General features: G+C 37.7%; 1 protein-coding gene across 9 annotated transcripts in view; it reads left to right on the forward strand.

The window, feature by feature from the left end:
• Positions 1-20081, forward strand: part of LOC117426916 (double-stranded RNA-specific editase 1) — a 192122-nt gene that overhangs the window by 73909 nt on the left and 98132 nt on the right. For 7 of the 9 annotated variants that reach the window (XM_059033449.1, XM_034045133.3, XM_059033452.1 and 4 more), the window contains one exon: positions 11377-11478. The exons of the other annotated variants lie outside the window; for them this stretch is intronic. The gene's annotated coding sequence lies outside the window, so the exon portion shown is untranslated. The remainder of the gene's footprint in view (positions 1-11376; positions 11479-20081) is intronic. 9 annotated transcript variants of the gene reach the window in all.

The following is a 20081-nucleotide window of genomic DNA, read 5'->3' on the forward strand; positions in this document are numbered from 1 at the left end:
CTGTGTTTAGATCTTAAGTAAAATATTACATGGTGAGTTTTCAAATCCTGCTAAGTTTAAAGCAGTCTGGTGGCCTCAGTCGAGCTCTCAGAACAATTGTCCTGTGCCTCTGCAACACTCCCCCTAGCCCCTAGTGCACGTAACCAATACATTTGTAAGAAATACCAGTTTTGCAGCAGGACAGGCTAATAGTTACACTCATAAGTAGATTACACAACTATATTGAGGTCATATTAAAAACATAGAACATAAGAAAATCTACAAACAAAGAGGCCATTCGGTCCATCTAAGGTCATTCGGTTCCTAGTTAATTGATTGCAGAACTTTGTCACATTATCTCTTATGGGATCCAAGTGATTCTGCCTCAACAACATGACTAAGCAGCCCATTCCATTCCCTCACCAATCTCTGTGTGAACAAGTGTCTCCTTCAACAACATGACTAAGCAGCCCATTCCATTCCCTCACCACTCTCTGTGTGAAGAAGTGTCTCCTTCCCTCTTTCCTAAGTCTGTCTGTGCTTAATTTCCAGCTGTCTCTGGTCCTGGTTTCTGTGCTGTGCTTGCTGTCTGAGCATACTTGATATGCTCAGACAGGTTCTGTGAACCAATATATTCTTGTTGAGGCATTTTAAAGTCACCAGGATATGATGAATGAAACACAATTGTATAGAAAGTGAAAAAAACAAGAATATATTAGTTAATATAACTCTGATATAGTAATACTATTTCATACCCATATCAAGTTTGCTCAGACAGCAAGGTTAAAATGAACCTTATTAATTACAATTTTCCATTTGCCAATGTAAAACAGCACTTGCACGTCAATTTCACCTGAGGGCTTGGTGTGTGTTTTGGAGAGTACCCAATCTATTATATGGCTTTGTTATTCTCTCACTGAAAGATGTAACTGATTCATCTACAAAACATGAGTAACAATGATAAATACCAAAGGGCTCTTTCATGGCACTTGGTTGCCATGCCTAATGGATAAACAATTACTATTTGAATTTAATTGCAAAACAAAAAGGGTATATTCTACTAGAGAAAGGCACTGAAGTAGGTGAACATGTATATCAATACATCTATAGGGGGCTGTATTTATTCCAGATCTTGAACCTGGAAATATGACCAGGTTTGTATTCGTTCATATAACAGAATTTATAAATGGCAGTATCAAAAGGATGTCATGCAACAAAAATGGAATCGGTCATAAATAACCTACTTTCTACTGTAGTTTAACTCTACTGTTTGATTTGATTTGGTTGTACAAATTCTACTTTTGTTTTTCAGCCAATTCAAAATTCAAGAATATTTGAATATTCTTTACATTTTGAAAGACTATTTAATAATCTCATGTTTGTTCCAGCACTATCATAAGGCCTTATTAAAATGCTAAATGACTATAAATAATAATAGTAATTATAATAATTATCAAAAAGATACATTTTTGTGCTTCAGTTGTTGGCCTTCTCCATCCCTACTGTCACGCTACCCAGTGCTTTGTCAGTTAGTATAGTAAGAGTTAATGGCCACACTTGATGTCCTTCGCAATGCTGCCCCATATTAGAGTTGTTTTTAAAACAGCTGTGTTGTACGGTCCCATTTCCAGACAGACGTTTATGAAATCATGAAGTCCTGTGACGTAAGTAGACAGGAGAGGGGGCCTGTTCTGGCTCCAAGTGTGGTTTGGAGTGGGGTCAAGGTTAAATTTCGTGATTTAAAATTGTGGCGTCTGATCCTTGTGGTTTCAAAGAGTGATGTTTTGTGAACGACACTCTCCCCTTATCATTTCTGTGCCAAGCACACAATAAAATCTGATCTAATAAGAGAAAACTTTAGCAGAATGGTGAATGAACATTTAAACGTAGGAGTTTAAAGAACCTACTATAATGTTTTACTCTTTAACAGATCATGTCCCTGTGTTTTTTTTTCTTTGATAATTTAGTATGTGTGTTGTGAGGTCATGTAGCTGTCAATCAGTTTATAGGAAGAGGATGGTCAGTACTGGGGTCCACTGGGGTGGCTAGTAAAAGGAACTGCTTCACTACTGCTTTGTTTTAACTTCTGACCATATCAATAATACAGACTACATTGAGATCATGTCTTTTGAGAGCATTTGTCCACAGCTGTTTTCTATGATTCTCTTGATGTAAAATTGTACTAATTATACCAATGGGTGTGCATATGCCCAGTGAGAAACAGTGGAAGCATATGGACATAAAGCTGGGTAGAAAATGAAAAAAAACCATCTGCCAAAGATAATACCCTGTTTAATTACTGCAGATCATTTCTAAAACTGGGTCTAATTGGCATTACAAGGAACAATGCTCCATATCCAGCCAGCCTTATTGGATAGGAGTCTTCTCATTGATGAAAGCATTGTCTACTTTCTTCTAAGTTACCTCTGTGTGATGGTGCAAGCCCATCCCCTATAGAAATAATTAAATAATTTGAAGCCTTGCTTGATGAGATTGCAATGGGACTTTTTACTATTACTATCAAGGACAGAGTAATAACAACAACACCATTCTGTTTATGTAAAATGCAATTGACTGCAATGTAAATGTTTTGTTACAGACTATTGATAACCAAAAGGAAAAAAACAAACATGTACTTACCTGTGGTTTTGAAGGGATGGTGCAGCAGGTTGAAGTCTATATAATATAAGTATAATATAAATTGTATTATACGTTAATATTTAAAAGTAAATATCCAACAAAACATGTGCTGTTTACGCACTGCCTCTGAACTGCAACTCCAATTACTGCCTGTAATTTTTATTTTTTTTATTTTGGCAACACATGATGTCAGGTAAGGCATGTCGGGTAAGTCGGCTGAAAACGCATCTATCAAACTAGTCTCAAGCTGTCGATTTCCATTATTCGCACGCAGAGCCCAGCAGCTGGCGTCAAAATAGAAAAGGGAGGAGTGTAAAGGTGGAGCGGTCAAAACAAAGTTGTGTCAAATACCTGCAAAATAAAAATAAAAACATTTTAGTTTAAGAAGCAGGTACGTTAATGTATTGTTATTATTATTATTGCCACTTTTTACTCAATTGTACTCCCAGCGAGTCCCTCGCCCTACCTGCCTTTGTCTGAAAGTTCTGAACTGGTTCCCTAGCAACCAACTTGCCATGTCAGCGGGTTGCACTACTGTAGTCTCTTTTGATTTTTGTTATGAAGGGAGTTCAAAAAGTTGCTTTATAAATATCAAACAATTGACAGTTTTCTGAAGAAAAGTGTTGAAACGGGAGTAATGAAGGGGAATCGAGTAGCACTGCAGCAAAAGAAGTGCCGACAACAATGACCCGATCAGCAGTAAAAATAAATAAATAAATAAATAAAATAAACAAAAAGCTTCTGCTAACTGCTTGCTTTGCATGCTTACCTGGCAAAGATATTTTTTTTATCACTTCAATATTCTTAAAACATTCTTACTGACTAAATCGAAAGCTGGATCAAGAAGCTGTCCTTGTGGTACGATCGCATAAACCGTGGCAGCTTAGAAGCATTTGTAATTTAATTTAATTTAATTTTTTACTGTTGACTGTAATCAATATTGCGTAGTCATTTGTATTGCTAGAACTAGGGGGTCACAGTGCAGCAGAGTTTGAGAACCGCTGCTCTATGATAACAGATGACATTTTCATTCATCTTGAGTAGCGCGTTTTTTTTTTGTTTGTTTGTTTTTTTAAACTAAGATGTTTTAGTTCAGTAGTTGTGGGCACAGTTTGATAAAGTTGCATTTTATCTGTGGTCATTTCAAGCAACTAAAAAAATCTTGTCTTTTTTTACGTACTTGCTTTTAATAAAAATCCCTTTAAAACCCTTTGCGGTCCATTTATTCAGCGTGTCTCGGGCACGTCAGGTCCAATTTATTTTCACACTCGCAGTTTATTTTAGACGCGCTGTTTAAAAGTATTTTTTTCACAATAAAACAGGTTTAAAAGGCACTGCATATCAACAGGACAGCATCTCCAGCCCCACCCCTTGTTCGCTGTATTTTTCATATACATCTTCATAGTCGTGCATACTGATAAATCATCTCCTGATCACTCGTTTTATCACCAAACTTCTCAATAATGCGATCCAAGTCATTATTTTATTATTATAACATCTGAAAAAGCTCTGCAAATGTCAGTGATATTCTTTGAGCGCTGGATGCAGAAGCGGCTATCTTGTTTGTTTATGGCCGTGTTATCTCTGTGGTGCCTTGGCTATGTGTATTGCTCAGATCCACACCTTTTTTTTTTAGGCTTCTCTCGGCTCCTATTGGTCTCACTCGGCCATTGAATGGTTTTCTCGGCTTTTCCGGAGAAAAAACGACTAGAGACCTGTGTTTTACGTCTTTTTGATGATGTCCGCCATAGGACCGGAAAGGGGAAATTGTAAGCAAAGGGTTAAACTATTTGATTTCTATCTGTTAACCATTTAACTGTAGTTACACCATCACACTAAATACCCTTTAAATAAATACACTTTCCACATATATTTAGTCTTTGTCATGAATTGACATTTGTTTACCAAACATACAAAGAGGCAACTTAAGAGCACAATTCCACTTTAATTTCATCACGATTGTATCACATTGACAATGTGTGTACCGGGTACATCTTTCTAAGTTTCTAGTATCTCCTTCGTTAATCTCGATCCACTACAGGGGACACTGGTTTCACATAAAATAAAACACCATTTAAAAAAAAAATATACACGTTACCATCCCATAAACTTAGCGTACCAATCAACAATTCATTTTTCAAGATTTTGTATGAATTAATGCTATGAATCAGTTTTAAATTATATTTACATCCCTAGTTGGTACCATTTGGTAATGGCGGTTACGCTGAATCAGTGTGGTGTATGGGCAGCGCCATGTTTGGGCAGGCCCTGGGGGACAGTGAGACTCCATGTACATGTGGGGCATATGAGAGCTCGGTTTTACCATAAATCCTGTATAACAGGCGCAAGTAGAATTGGATTATACCGTATTGTCGGATTGAAAGACAGACGGTTCTATTTATAAAATAAAAGGTTTCTGGGCTTGATTTGTTGTGGTATTTTGATTTAGAATGTAGTGGTTTCATGTAAATACTATTATGTATTTGTATGCGCGTTTCGGGGACTGCATTTTAATGTTTTTAGAGTTTATTGGTTTAATTCTTGGTTTGTTCCAAAGGGAGGAGTTACCTGAGCCAAGGTATAAAAAGGGGGAGGTTGTAAGGGAAAAGTTAGTATGGTAAAGAGGGATTGAGGTGAGGTGTTAGCACCCTGACCAGGCTTCCATTCTAGTTTCTGTTATTTATCCTGCACTCAGGAGTTTTTTTTTTATTTTTTATTATTATTAACTATAAATGGATTTACTTTCTTTTTAAAGTTATTTTGGTTTGAGTTAGTAATCGTTCAGTTTCCTGTAACTTAAAAAGAAAAGAAAAAAACAAGATTGCAACCTTCACTTCTATTATCTGTCTGCTTACCTGCAATTACATCTACGACCACTCGGATTCAACACTCAGCGGTTGATACAGTCAGCACTCACATATCCAACCCTATAAAATGTTGACTTCAGTGACGGTTAAACGCGTGTGACGCATATCTGATTATTTCATTTCGGCCTGTTCCATCCCTTGTCTGTTTTTCGGGGGAACACAAAAAACAGACAAGGGATAGAACAGAGAGGGGGGAGGGGGGGAGGACACGGCTGGCTTGCAGGCCAAAACAAAACAAGAAAAACAATCCACTCCACAAATCCTGTGCATGAAAATGTGCTCTTGCTTTCAGCGGTGTGGTGGTGAGTGCTGGTGTCGTGAGGTGAGGGTGCTGGTGTCGTGAGGTGAGGGTAGTGCTCAATTGGTTGGGCTGGCTCCATGGCAGCAGCCGCTGGCTCCGTCCTCCTCTGCGAGACACAAAAAACAAACACGTAACAAAAACAAACATACACTGCTCCGGCTGTATGTTACATTTCAACGCAAGGAGCCGTACTCGCGCAACTGCATCCCCTTTGAACCACCAAACTCCTCCCTGCACTCAGCCCGTTGCCATGGTTTATCCAATCGCTGCCTGACCCGTATCTGATCGCAGTGGAGTTGTTTAGAGTACTTGTAGTTACGCTCTTTCCCCAAGATGGCCGACTTCCGGTTTCCACCCACCGTCGAGTCAACCAGTCTATGGAGGAGTGTACTACCAACTTTACCCCAGCACCCTTTCCGATCGGGAGGGAGATTTACAGCATCGATTCTTTCTCTTTATCACAGTATATAGCAGTATGTAAAATTTCCCATTAACGACCTAACGGCAAAATGAAATCTAAATGTTATCCATGCACAGAACTGCATAAAACGTAAAATGCAATGCAATTTAGCAAAACCAAAAGATTAAAAAATAAATAAAAACAAAACAGTTTCCAGAATTAAAACTATCCAAAGTCAGTATTCAAAATTGCAGAATATAGTTCTCTATAAGGCCCTAATGTCATAGTTCACTTGCAAATGAAGATGCACAAAAACAACTAAATCACGGATGAAAAATAAAATAAAATACATCACAGTATGCAGAACTGTTTAATGATTAACTGTTACATTACCCCAGCTTGTCTCGTTCACTTTGTTTTGGCTGCATTTTCGTCATGTGAAAGTGCTGAGTTAATGCAGCGAACTGTCCTGGAGATGCAGTATATTATTATTATTATTTATTTCTTAGCAGACACCCTTATCCAGGGCGACTTACAATTGTTACAAGATATCACATTATTTTTACATACAATTACATTATTTTTACATACAATTACCTATTTATACAGTTTGTTTTTTTTAACTGGAGCAATCTAGGTAAAGTACCTTGCTCAAGGGTACAGCAGCAGTGTCCCCCACCTGGGATTGAACCCACAACCCTCTGGTCAAGAGTCCAGAGCCCTAACCTCTACTCCACACTGCTGCCCTATAGCAGTATAGCAACAATCAATTTATCTGAACGGTTACTCCTGGAAAAACTATCTCGTCGCTTTTCTATTTCAGACTCTTGTTGCTTTTTCTCCTGTGTCTACAGTGTGCGAGGTCACCAGTTCGCCCCAGCCCTATTACTCTGGCTACTTATTAGATTGCTGTCACTGTCACTGTGGATGGTTATTCCATAGGGACCATTTCATTAAGATTGCAACCAAGAGCCCAGAGTAAGTTTAGTTACCTAAAGTTTTTCCCCACAATGTTTGTGTCCAGTGTTCACTATATTTTTTCTAGAGCTTCAAGCACATTACAACACAGACCCATGTTAATTTGAGAGAGTTTGATTTTTTTTTTTTTTTTCCTTGTGCAGTCTTATCCTAGTTTCCTTTTTAAAATACACACGTTAGACAGAATATATTTTTGTTAGGAGTATTTGCTCTCTAGTCCCACAACTGCTTAGAAATTGACAAGGATTGTCTAAGATGGCATGAACATCTGCTCCATAGAAAACCCACAGTAAAAACCATGCTGAGTTGCATAGGAACCTCAGCCTATACTGTAAATCTCAGCAAGCTACATTGTTGTATTTTATTTCTTGCTCTGTGTTTATAACAGGATTCAAAAATGTGTTTTTGTACTGTTTCTTTAAAAAGTACAATCAACCCACTACTGGCTTCCTTGTATTCAGCTACATCATTTAATCACACAGAAGTATCTCAAACCAAAGTCCTGCAGGATTTGGAGCAAAAGTTTAAAAATAAATAAAGTGCTGCACTAACAATTGTGTCATCCAGTTGAAATGAAAACACTAAAATCTGTCGCCATTATCTGAGTTTGGATGGGTGAATTTTGTCTTGTTTGTGTCTGATGCTTTTTCTGTTTTTCTGTTTTTCTGTTTTCTGCGGTGCTTTATCTCCTGGTTAATCAGAATATTTCAACACCTACAGTAATAGCCCTACGGGACAGCTGAGACGGTACTCCGTGTCAATTATTATTGATCTTGTCCACTTCTGACAAAACATCCCTGTTTTTGACAAGGGATTTATATTTAGTCTTGTGGATGTTAAATCCTTGTTCTGTCTGTGCTGCTTATCTAAGAATAATGTGACATTATCTCAACCTAAAATATCTTCCCTGCAAAACCAACTTCAGATGTTTAGAGGAGAATTGGCTGCATGCTCTCGAGGATATATTGCATTTATTATTAATATGCTTGTATAATACTTCTTCAAGCATGTCAGCTTGGTTGCTATGCCATCACAGTATCATGAACTGTACTGATTCAGCTGATGCCAGTAAAGGTCTTAAACCATGTCAACTGGAGTTCTTTGAGAATGCTGGGATGAACATGGGGTTTTCATGTTGGAATATTTTTTCAGTATTCAAACCAATTTTAGTCTTAATTTAAAATTAGCCAAAAAAAAAGAATAATTACTAGAATATACCTAGAACCCCATACGAGAATTTGTGTTATTTACGATATCATTCCTATATGGCTTTCCTTTGCGTGATATCTTTGTGATAGTCATTTATCAATGTTATAAGAGTGCATACAAACATGATACGTTTCAATAGATGTTTGCTTTCAGTACTAAATATAAATAAAGGCTGTATACACACACACACTGATGCAATGTGTTTCCATTTCACTGAAGTACAGTAGTATTACTTTCCTACCTTCCTGACATTTCCCACCTATTTAGTTATTTTGTCTTGCTGTTTACCATGAGCAATATGCACACAGCTGCTCTATTAAGTACATTGAGTCTTTTGTTACCCCTACATCTTAAACCTGACCCAGCAGTGTTTAGTTGGGTTCATAACTGGAGCTATACCAGGGGCTAAGAACCTTGATGTTTCCACCTGGTGTCATAAAATTTGAGTTAAAATCAACACCCATAGCAAAATGTGTGTCAATGCTTATGACCACTGCTGCAATATACACACGTTCCTTTTAATAATACACTGCGTCATTCTTAATGAAAATTAAGCCTACGCTTTGCCATGGCTTTTTGCACTGATAGACTGCCTCCGTCAGCAAACAAAGCTCCCAGACCAACCCTGCAGTTCTGATGGATCTGACTCACTGCTAGAGAAAGAGAGACTGCAGTTAAAATCATGTCTTGCAAAGACAATGAGTGGTCTCGGCAAACATGCTGAATAAACTGAAACTGCTGATTAGTTGAGTGAGGCTGTTTCGGTAAGCTAGTTCTTTCAGTTATGCAGTTTTGCCCCTTAGCACAATTTCCCCCATCCTTTTCAAATGCTTGAAATGCTGCTGTTGCAACCTCCGCAGTTCTGGCGCACAGAATAACACAATTACCCTGTTCATTTTCAGGCTTAAATGGGTTTGGCAAAATAAAAACTACAGCATGCAGAGTGCCATGATTATGAAACATATATTACTTAACATGCATTTGCTGTCACTGAATAGTTTCTGAAATCTGGAAAGCTATTAATTTAGGCAAACAGTTTTCTCTCAGAATTATTTTTTTAAGGAAGTATTTTGAATGGCACACAGTTCTTGTGAGAGTACTGTATGTATTTTTGGCCAAGTACCAGTACGCTAGTGTCTTTGTGAAAGCTGTTAATGTTTAGAGGGGAATTCTGCAACCAAGTTTCTAATAGAATATCGACAATATTCAAAACACTCTTCACAAAAGCCTTTGAATACAACTGAAGACATTCATTTGTATATTATTATGCATAGTAATATAATCTGTGCATTGAGAAAACTATTATAGTAAAAAGTAGGAAGACATGATTTTAAGTTAGTCTGCCATTTCTCATCAGAAAACAAATATAAATGAATGGGTTTTATTCTAGCAACACACAGCTAGATCGCATGTTTCTGTGTAGCTAGCTACTGTACGTGAAGCACCAAATAGGGAATGTTATATCAAGGCTTGCAAAATAAAAGCCATGGTGATTCATTGTTGTGTTCTATTAATGTCATAAAAACCAACAACTAACAATTCCACAACAAACTAGTTTTGAAATGTATTTAAATAACAAATACTGTTAAGTAGCTGCTGATCTCCAAGTGTATCATGGTCCATATCTCCACTCCACCATAGCTTGTGTGCACTTTTCAGACTCCTGGCTATGTGCAGCGAATCAATTTAATGCTACTGCCCAATCAGATTACATTGTTAGTGTAATTACAATTTTTGCTAATTAACTCAGAAGATGTAATTAGCTATTTGGATTAAACAGGGATGAGATTGAATTATCCTCAACTTGGTAAAGGGATCTTTTAATACAGTGTCAGGTGGTTTATAGACTAAAGGATAGTGGTACATGTTCATGGTCAAACACTTACAGCTGACCCATTTTCTGTCACATTAACGGATGCTTATTGAAGTTAGACACGGAGTAAAAGTGTAAATAAAAGCATTCCATGTTAAGATCCCCTTTGAGAGAGTTGGCTCTTGGGAGTGAAGTGGTATCAGTGTAAAGGGCTTGTGTCTGACTGTGACAGAGACAGAATGATTCTTGGTGATAAATCTCCCTCTCGACCTGTGAGGGCGCTGTGTAAAGGGAACAGAGTGCCCTGGACTGGATGGCCAGACAATTCATTCCCAGGGTTAGGCAGACGTCGGCCATCTAGAAAGGGGCGGAGCTACGGTACACTAAATCATCGACCCGGAAGGGAAACGATGTGGCAGCCGCGGATTGGAGGAGCAGTTGCAATCGTTAACCAAGGGGGAGTAGCGAGGTGATCTGTTCTTTTGTTATGGTTAACGCTAACCCGGAAGGAGAACCAAGTTATATATCGTGAGTGTTTTTGTTTGTTTGTCATATCTAATTATATACTTGTGTTTTGTTATTAGACGGTTAACACGATCCGGAGCTGTCGCTACAGGCCAGCACAAACCCGGACAATACTGCACTTGTTTCACGATATATTGTACTTGCACCACGAGCACTACAGCACTCACTTTGGACTTGTGACCGTGTTTGTATATTGTGTGTGTATTAAGGACTGTGTTTATTATTTCGGGACTGAACCCCGTGGCTTCATTGAACAATACGCATCATTGTGTATTACCTGTTAACTTTATTATATAGTGTTGTCAAGTGACTTTGGATTGCAAAATAAACCATCATTTCACCAGTCAAATTTGTTGTTATCATTCTCTTGAGCACTCCATCACCTTTACACCAGTGCACTGCAAACCACTTTGCCACACTGACATACTGTCTTCTGGAGGAAATGCAAAGTTGAGAATGAGATCTTATAGGCTATGTGAGATTGATAAGATCTGTTGGTACATGTTGAAGAACAGGGGTGCTGATATTGCTGCACAGACAGATTCCCTGCTCATGGTCTGCGATAAGAGTAGGCATGCTCAAAAGACTGTCTGGATGAACTGCCTTAGTTTAAATGGCTGCAGAGCATCTCAGCTAATTTCCTTTCTTTTTGATATTGTTAAAGCCCAAGGACAAAGCAAGCCAGAGCTATACTGCAAGAACTACTGAAATCAACTCACTCGAGGCTTTCCAGTTCACGGAAATTACCCTACTGCCTGTGATCAAGGTAGGCGATTTACTGTACTATCATAAACATACGGTTTTATTATTGTTGGTGCTATTAATGTACCAATTAGTGTGTGGACAAAATGTGTCCCAAAATAGCTCTTAAAACTATAACCTTCCCTGATGAAACAGCCCAACCTGCAGAATTGCTTGATTTCAGAGCCTTCCTGCAGCAAGATCTTTATTACTGACAACTATTAAACTGTAATTACTTTATATACCACTTTGCTATGCTTCTAGGGATTCCAGACAATGTGATCAATATTTACATCATTATATTAATACTGCATTGCGCACTATTGTTCTGCTATTTTTGCTCTAGAAGTGCACTCAGGGAATGGCACTAAACCCACAAGTGTGGCTCCAAATTCAGTGACTGATAACAACCTGCTGCTAAGAGCCCAGTGAGGCTCGGCACCAAATTCGCTGTACCTTGTGAATGTTAAAACGATCAGTTACCAACAGTGGGACCATGGTAAATGAACATTGCTGTCTTTAAATCAGCAGGTAACCTGTTATATATATACATCATCAGGGGAGACTTGTTACTAGTAGACTATAGAAGAAGTGTGATCTGTTTATCTTATTTTCAACAAGGTCCTTATCGAAAACCAAGCTGGGTGCAGGACAACTGAGTTCCCCCACCCCTGTGGAATGGTGTTGGTTTCTAAGTTCTAGAACAGTGGAGTCATTTTGCATTGTGATCTAATAAAGATCTTTATATGGAAAAAGACTGAACTCTTGTGTTGTTCTGGAAAATGAAACGCAGCATTTGCTTACTGCTTGATCACCTTGCAAATTAGTAATGCAGTTATTGCAGAATGCAAGGTGTGAATAAAGTGTCATGTACTGTAGGGCAGGAGTGTAATCCTATCTGTGGTGCCTGCAGTTCATGTAAGAGCAAAGAAGCGGAAACTGGGGCTTGTGAAGTCTAGTCTGATCTTATCACTATAAAAAATGATTCAGGACATCTGCTTAACACAAGTCTAAACTGTGTAATTTTTATGGATTGCGGTCTTCTGCAGCTGCGAATTCCATTAACCGATCAGTACCTGCGGCTTGACCCCAGGGATAGATTATATATGTATCATGATAGGCGTAGAGATTTCAGTGGACTTCAGTTCAAATTTGAGTGCTCAAAACGTGAAATTGACTGTCTGGACTAGACCGTACACAATATTAATAACAAAATTTAACGAGCATACTGCAAAATACTGTAATATTGGGAATAAACCATTCCCCTTTAATGCTGGTCCACCAATATTGTGTGATTTTAGAATTTCCATGTTTCTTTCCAACCTTCTTGGAGTTATGATTTATTCATCTGCTGCTAGCCAGACTCCGATTGTAATGTATTACCTGGTTACTGAAAATGCCTTTTACATCAATCAATTTACCGTACATAAAACCAATAAAATAATTCCAGCAAGTCTTCTGTAATATGTATTTCCATCACTACGTAGATCGTTCATAATGGTATTTCATATCTGAAGTATAAATTAACAATTGCTGATTTGGTTGCTGCAGATATTTTGGTGCCGCACTTCTGGCTTGTCCTTGCATTCAACCTACACTGGATTGAAATACAATGCAGAATCAAGAAACGTTTACCATAATGCGTGTGTTTTATAAAGAATGTTTACGGTTTTTGATGGGATAGCAGCTTGATCTTTTATTGGACAGCAGTGTATTTGTGTTGTTCAGTATAGTAACTGTATTGCTGGGAGCCTTATTGGAAGGATTTTACTTGAAAGCCTTTATATTTTAAATTGTGAATAATGCTCAATGCAATCTCAGGTCACAATTCAGCAGTGGCGTGCCGTCAGGACCTTCAAGGTATTCTCTGCTGACAAGACAGTGCCAAGTAGACCGTCAGTCAAATGACATTACGTTGCCTCACTCACTTGCGTACAGTGTGCTTGCTTATACTATGAAACTTTTTTTAAGAGTCTAGGGGTTTCCTGAAGGGGATGCGATCAGTCAGTAAGAGATCTGCATTTCCCCCGCATAAGTCTAAAACAATGACCAGACACTAGAAAAAAAACAGTTAAGGGTATTCTCTGTTTCATTTGAAGGTCTTGAGTGAGTTTAACCAACAGGCAAATCGAAGAATGTCCTTTTTTTTTTTTTAGACAGGCGACCAATAAGGGATGAGCAGAGGCGGGCCATAAATCTCCCAGGGTATTCCCTGCCTCACTTGAAGGCCCTTCTTTAGCAAGCAATGGGAAAGCAAAAGCTGTGACAGCTGACCAATCATTAGTGAGCAACCCCAAAACATGAATATTCCTTGGTTAGCACTGCAGTTAGGAGGATAGCTGGATTTCGCACAATATTGCTTATAAATATACATTAATAAATATAAATACCTTTACAACATCTAATTAATTCGAATTTTATTTTACACTAAAATAAAAATGTGAGAAAACTGAGACATTATAGTCGATTTGGTTACGAATCCTTTTTCATTGTACATTTATTTAAATTATTAATTTACTACAATCTGTCATAATAAACACATACAATAACTCAATTGGGATGCCCTGTCTACCTCACTGGGATTAAATTTAGCTACAAAAATGAATATCATCATATACAATGTATATAGTCAAAGAATACAAATAATTTTGATATCAGGCTATTTTGAACCAGTTAGCATGATCTTTTCCTATCAGAACAATTACAATGTTTCCTGTACTGTACAAGGTAGATTTTCAGATTGACTGGCGGTAGTCTGCTGATGGTTTATCTCATATATAAGAGAATATTACAAATGATGTACTGCACTGCATGTTAAAATTGGTTTGAAGAGGTCTGTTCAATTCTGTATGGATTTGTATCTGCAAACTTAACGATGCAGAAACTGCACACAAGTGTATTCTACTGAAAGGCTCATGCTTCTGAATCCTTTTACCCACTGGCTGCTAAGATGCAATGCTTGGTGTTTTTCATCACTTTATCTCAGCCGCAACCTGTGCTAGTCGGTCCCTTGGTAGCGGTAGTATTACAGAGATGTTGGTGCTATTTGATTTGAATGATTTCAGCCTGCATTAGTGGAAGTCAGTCCTGATGTGGGACGAGACGTGATAAAAAAAAAAAAAGACATTAGGATAAGGGACAAGAAATAAATCTGTGTAAAAATGCAAGAGCTCAGTTAAACGCTAAAAGTTTTTCCAGAAAATTTACATTTATTTAGAAGCTTTAACTAGCAGAGACAAACCTCTGATTCAGACAGTTAGAAATACAGATTTAAAAACATTAAATCATAAAAAAAGATTAAATATGTTATATAAAAAAAAAAAAAATCTTAATGTAATTGCTCATGTCCCAAACCTTCACAGATCATCATTTTACTAACATGATTAATACAATTATTATAATTACTTCTATGTCATGTAATCCATACCATTGCATTTATTTCATGGTAATTTATTAGGTGTTGTGTAATAAATAACTTTTTTAACTTTAGGAATATTAGAAACTTGAGATGAACTCAAAGCATACATGTAGCTGTTATCTTTTCTACTGAAGTGTTCAGTCAGGTACATGGACAGACTTACCATATAAAATAACAGTTTTGGAACGCTAAATTGTTACATGATAAGAAAATCCTCTTTTCAGTCTACAGTTTATATGGGATTACATTTATTAGTTTAAGACCTGTGTTTCTTACTAGTCACCTGTTGGTAGCATACATTGCATAAAACTAAATTCCTTGGCAGACAATTCCTATACAAGTCATATAATCTGAAAATCTTCAGTCTTGTTTGTATGTGGTCATAAATTATTTATATTGTATTTGGAAGACACATTCCTATAGGAAATGTACTGAACAGCAGAACACACTGTAGAGCAGGCTGGCATACTGTGAAGCCAGTGGAGACATGCACAGATACAGCACTATGAAGAATTCACAAGCTTGCTGCTTACTTAACCCCTTTCTCTAACAAAACACACTTGACAGTGGATCATTAGGCTACATGTGTAATGATGTATACATTTTGTTTCTTGCTTTTGAAACTTAAGACAGAACAAATGAGGGAACCATGAACTGTTTATAGTTATGTTGCAACTGAATGTCTGCTAGCAATGGAGCAGTACTCCACTTGTTTATCCACAGAGCAGGAAAGCCACTGACCACCACATTGTTGATTTTTCCATTGTTGATTTCCATTTCACTGTCTTCCAAATAAATTAAATAGTTGAAATATTAAAAGGAGCTGGCAAAGTTAACTGTAACTTGTACTTTTACGGCAGCACAGAAACCAGTACCAAAGGAAACACTTGGAAATTAACTGGAGTTATACTTAGGACAGAGGGTTGGACACATTTCTTCACACAGAGAGTAGAGAGGGTGTATGGAATGGGTTACTGTGGCAAAGTGGCTGATTGTGTACAGGTGCAGGAGTGATGCAGTGCGTGATGAATCAAACAAGGAGAGTTATAATCCAGTTGGAAAGGTATTTTTATTTTTTTATCCAGGTCTGGTGACCAAATGATAAGACCCCGGCAATACACAACAATGTGTATTACAGTCCTTACAGTTCAAAAGTTTAAACCAAGCGAAGGAACAGATTACGATTCTCCGTCCCCTTTTATGCCGTCACACATGACCCCTTGTTAAACGAGTGCAACCGCCTCTCCAGTCTGTGGCTGCCACTTCGTTTCCCTTCCGTTCTTGCAACGGAGTCTCGCCTTCATCCAGACTGTCAGACCAGCTCGTCCAAAGCACTCTGTTCTCGCTGCTTAGCGCCCTCACAGGTCGGGAGGGAGATTTACAACCAAGAATCATTGTATTTCTGTCACAGTTACCTAGTCATATTGTTGATGCTGAAACATCATGATCCTTTCAGACCCAACTTGACAAAGGTTTGAGATCAATCAGCTATTCTTGCATTGATGAATGGCCTCTTCCAGTTTGTCAATTTCCTTATGTTTTTTTTCTAATCCAGTCATTTTATAAGCCTCATTTTATAAGCCTCAAAACGTGAAATTGACTGTCTGTAAGACAGTCCATGTAAGAACAAAAAAGTGGAAACTGGGGCTTGTGAAATCTAGTCCGGTCTTATCACTATAAAAAATAATTAAGGACATCTGCTTAACACACATCTAAAATGTGTAATTTTTATGAATTGCGGTCTTCTGCAGCTGCAAATCCTGGTCACAACCTGCGGCTCGACTCCTCAGGGATAGATTATATATGTATCGTGGTAGGCGTAGAGCATTTCAGTGGACTTCAGTTCAAACTGTGCTCAAAACGTGAAATTGACTGTCTGGACTAGACTGTACACAATATTAATAAAAGGTTGACGAACATACTGCAAAATACTGTAATATTGGAAATAAACCATTCCCCTTTAATGCTGGGCAACAAATATTGTGTGATTTTAATTTATAAATATACTACTGGAAAACCACAAAGTGTTGTGTGCTTATGTGCAGCTGTCACAGTACTGGACTAAGGCCCTGTGAAAATCACGGAAATCTTCTTTAAAATTCACGGCAGTGTCACGGGTAAAGTGTCGTATTTCACAGAATGTGCACGGAAATATGTTATAAATTACATGTACAGATCATTATTATTTTTTTACAAATACACAAATCAAAATAACATCAAAGTTATTCAAGCACTTTACAATAGCTTGTGAAACGGTGTTGTAATTAACAGCCTGTAGGTAAAGTGTATCTGCAAGGACAGCTTTCAGTTCTAGTATGTCAGGTGCATGTTCACCATTTAGGTCTTGCAAAACAAATACAATGTGTAACAAATACTAATCTTGGGCATCAGTCAACTCGTCAGTGACCACTGACAAGCAGCCAGACTGTTTTACCAATTCCATAATCTTCTGCTTGTGATACTCGGCAGCTTTAGGTAAGTATTCAGCTGGGCTGATGAAAGAATCACTGCACCATTTGCTACACTCTGTCTGAAAAATTTCTGTAACTTTTGGTTGTCCAATTTTTCAAAATGGATATTTGAGCAAACAAACGCCTCTGTCAGGTCAAAATTTAATAAGTGGACTTTTGGAATATGGAAGTTACTTTTTTTTTTGTTTCCTTGCAAGTAAAGCAGTGGCAGTACTGTTCTGGATTTCCGCCTTTCTCTTTTTGTGAATACTTGCTGTCAAGTTTCGGTAGTGATCTACAGTAACGTTGCAGGACGTACAGAAGAGCTTACCTCCATTGCTGTGTAAACTCCTGCTGGATACTGCTTTACGTGATCTGCTGCAGACACATTTGTAGCCTTTTTAGAGACATCCATTTTCTTATTTACAGTGTGTAGTATTTTAATTTCCCGCTTAGATTGCATATAGTCACATGGTGTGCATGGCGAATATTACACGCAGGCACATATCAGAGCTGTACAGTTTTGTTAATGATTTTTTTTTGTATGAAATACAAATTAATTATTAAATTATTTTTATTTTAAGAATTTTGTAAATATCGCGGTATTGGGCTAATTTCACAATTTCCACGCAACCCGTGAAATCGCGATTTTCGCAGGACCCTATACTGGACTTCGGAAACTGCAGTTTGAAGAACAGTGTGCGGTGGCGCCCCCTACTGATACAATGACATATTTCAACTTGCCATTGGGGGAAATTCGAAACCCACAAGATTACACGAGGGATGCCCTGCTTAAATTGTAATTTGTAACCGGTAAAGCATGTCATTGTACCCAAAATCCATTCTAATGAATGGAAAATGCTTGTTTGGAGCTGAAGAGTACCACAATCATGTGAGTCAAAGGAGTGCTCCTGCTGCCAATTGCAATAATAAGAAGGTGATTGCCTTTTTTTACCCAAACAGTGCCCTATATACATTTTCAACATAGACTTTTAAGGTAACACTTTCCTGAATAAACCAAATGAGTTAGTACATCTTAAATGGAATATTTCAAAATAATCTTTTCTGGTGAACAAACCAAATTAGGATCACCAAACGCAGTAGCTCAGATTACACGAGATCCTGGTGTAGCTTTTGAGTTTTGGCAGAGCAAGTGAAAACAAACCCAATACTTGTCCCTGAGTTATGCAGAGAAAGGTGAAGTTCTTGTAAACGATAATGAACATTAATCTTAGATGATTACTGTAGCATAGTCATTTAGAGAGAATCCATCTTTACAGTGGAAATAAAAGAAAACATCTACTCTTTTTGAAATCACTGACTTACTACAAAATCTCTCTCTCTCTCTCTCTCTCTCTCTCTCTCTCTCTCTCTATATATATATATATATATATATATATTAGGGTTGGACGATAATGACATTTTCAGTTATCGATTATCGGCTGTAAATTATCACGATAATCATGATTATCGGCTGAAAAAATAACATGTAAAATGTCTTGGAATTTATTAAATTTAAAGCTATATATGACAACTGCCTCTACGAGTTTAGAAGAAATAAAACGAGACAATTTTCAAAAAAACCAGCATCTTTAATAAAAGTTATGAAACAATGGTTGGTTACAAAAAAGCACAAATAATATAACTAGGGACCTACCTAATTCGCGATTTCGCGGAAATCGTGAAATTGAGGGGTCACCGCGAAATTCACCTCTTAGGGGCCAATGCATACAAACAAGTACGGTGAGGAAAAAAAAAGAAAACTTGTTTAAATGAACTACTGTACAACACAAGCGATGCAAACTATGTATCTTCCTTCTGTAGATAGCCCATTTTTATTCCTTCGGCGTCCCGTGTGCATTGCACTTAAGCAAAAAAAAAAAAAAATGTCCACAAGTAACATTTACAAAATAATTTCTCCAAAGCAGTTAACGTTCTTGTTTACTATTCAAATGACAAAGTTTTCAGCCTATCAGTGCGTCTTTACTGCTTTTATGTGACCTGTACTGTGCAGGAGGGGGCGGGACAAAGTTGCATTGTTTTCATTTAGGTTGCTAAAAAAAAATCTAGTTTTCAGCATTGGAGGGAAAATAGTAGAAATGGACGACAAAAAAAGCAAAGTATATTTCGGCTGATGATCGTTTAAAGATATTTCACAAAGAAACTACATGCAGACTGAGGTAATTGTTTTCCATATCTTAATGTGAATTTGGAGAAAGTACGATCGATCGCTATATAGCTTCAAAATCACGCATTAAACAAACGGCTACTTCAGAGGCTGCTGAACAAAACGTAAAATAAACAGCTTTCAGAAACCAAACTGAAAAGTCAGTGCAGACAAGAAGTATTCCTGTCTGCAAGTTAAATCAGTACTAAAACGATCTAGCACAGCCACCTCGCTTCAACCTGCTGCTTACATTACAGTTGGAAATTTAGACCCGAATAGCCACGTCTTCTTTGTTTTGACTCGGTACTAATAAAATAAATTATTGGGACAAATAACATGACAACGAACGTGCTGCATACATTGCCTTTATTAAAGTATGCCAGATGCCCTTGTGTAACCGAGTTTTGGGGCTGTTTCTAATCGATTTCCACATCTTTATAACTTGGCAGGCTTTGCCTTAACTTCCAGCAATTCAGTGGATGCAGACGTGCAGTCTCAATGTATAGGCAAGTCAACTGCAGGGGGATGCTGCATACTCGCCTTTAACAAATTACAGCACTCTGTTTTAGAAATGAAGCAAGTACAACTATTTT

Source organism: Acipenser ruthenus, chromosome 11, assembly GCF_902713425.1.
Source record: "Acipenser ruthenus chromosome 11, fAciRut3.2 maternal haplotype, whole genome shotgun sequence".
Classification (NCBI taxonomy): Eukaryota; Metazoa; Chordata; class Actinopteri; order Acipenseriformes; family Acipenseridae; genus Acipenser; species Acipenser ruthenus.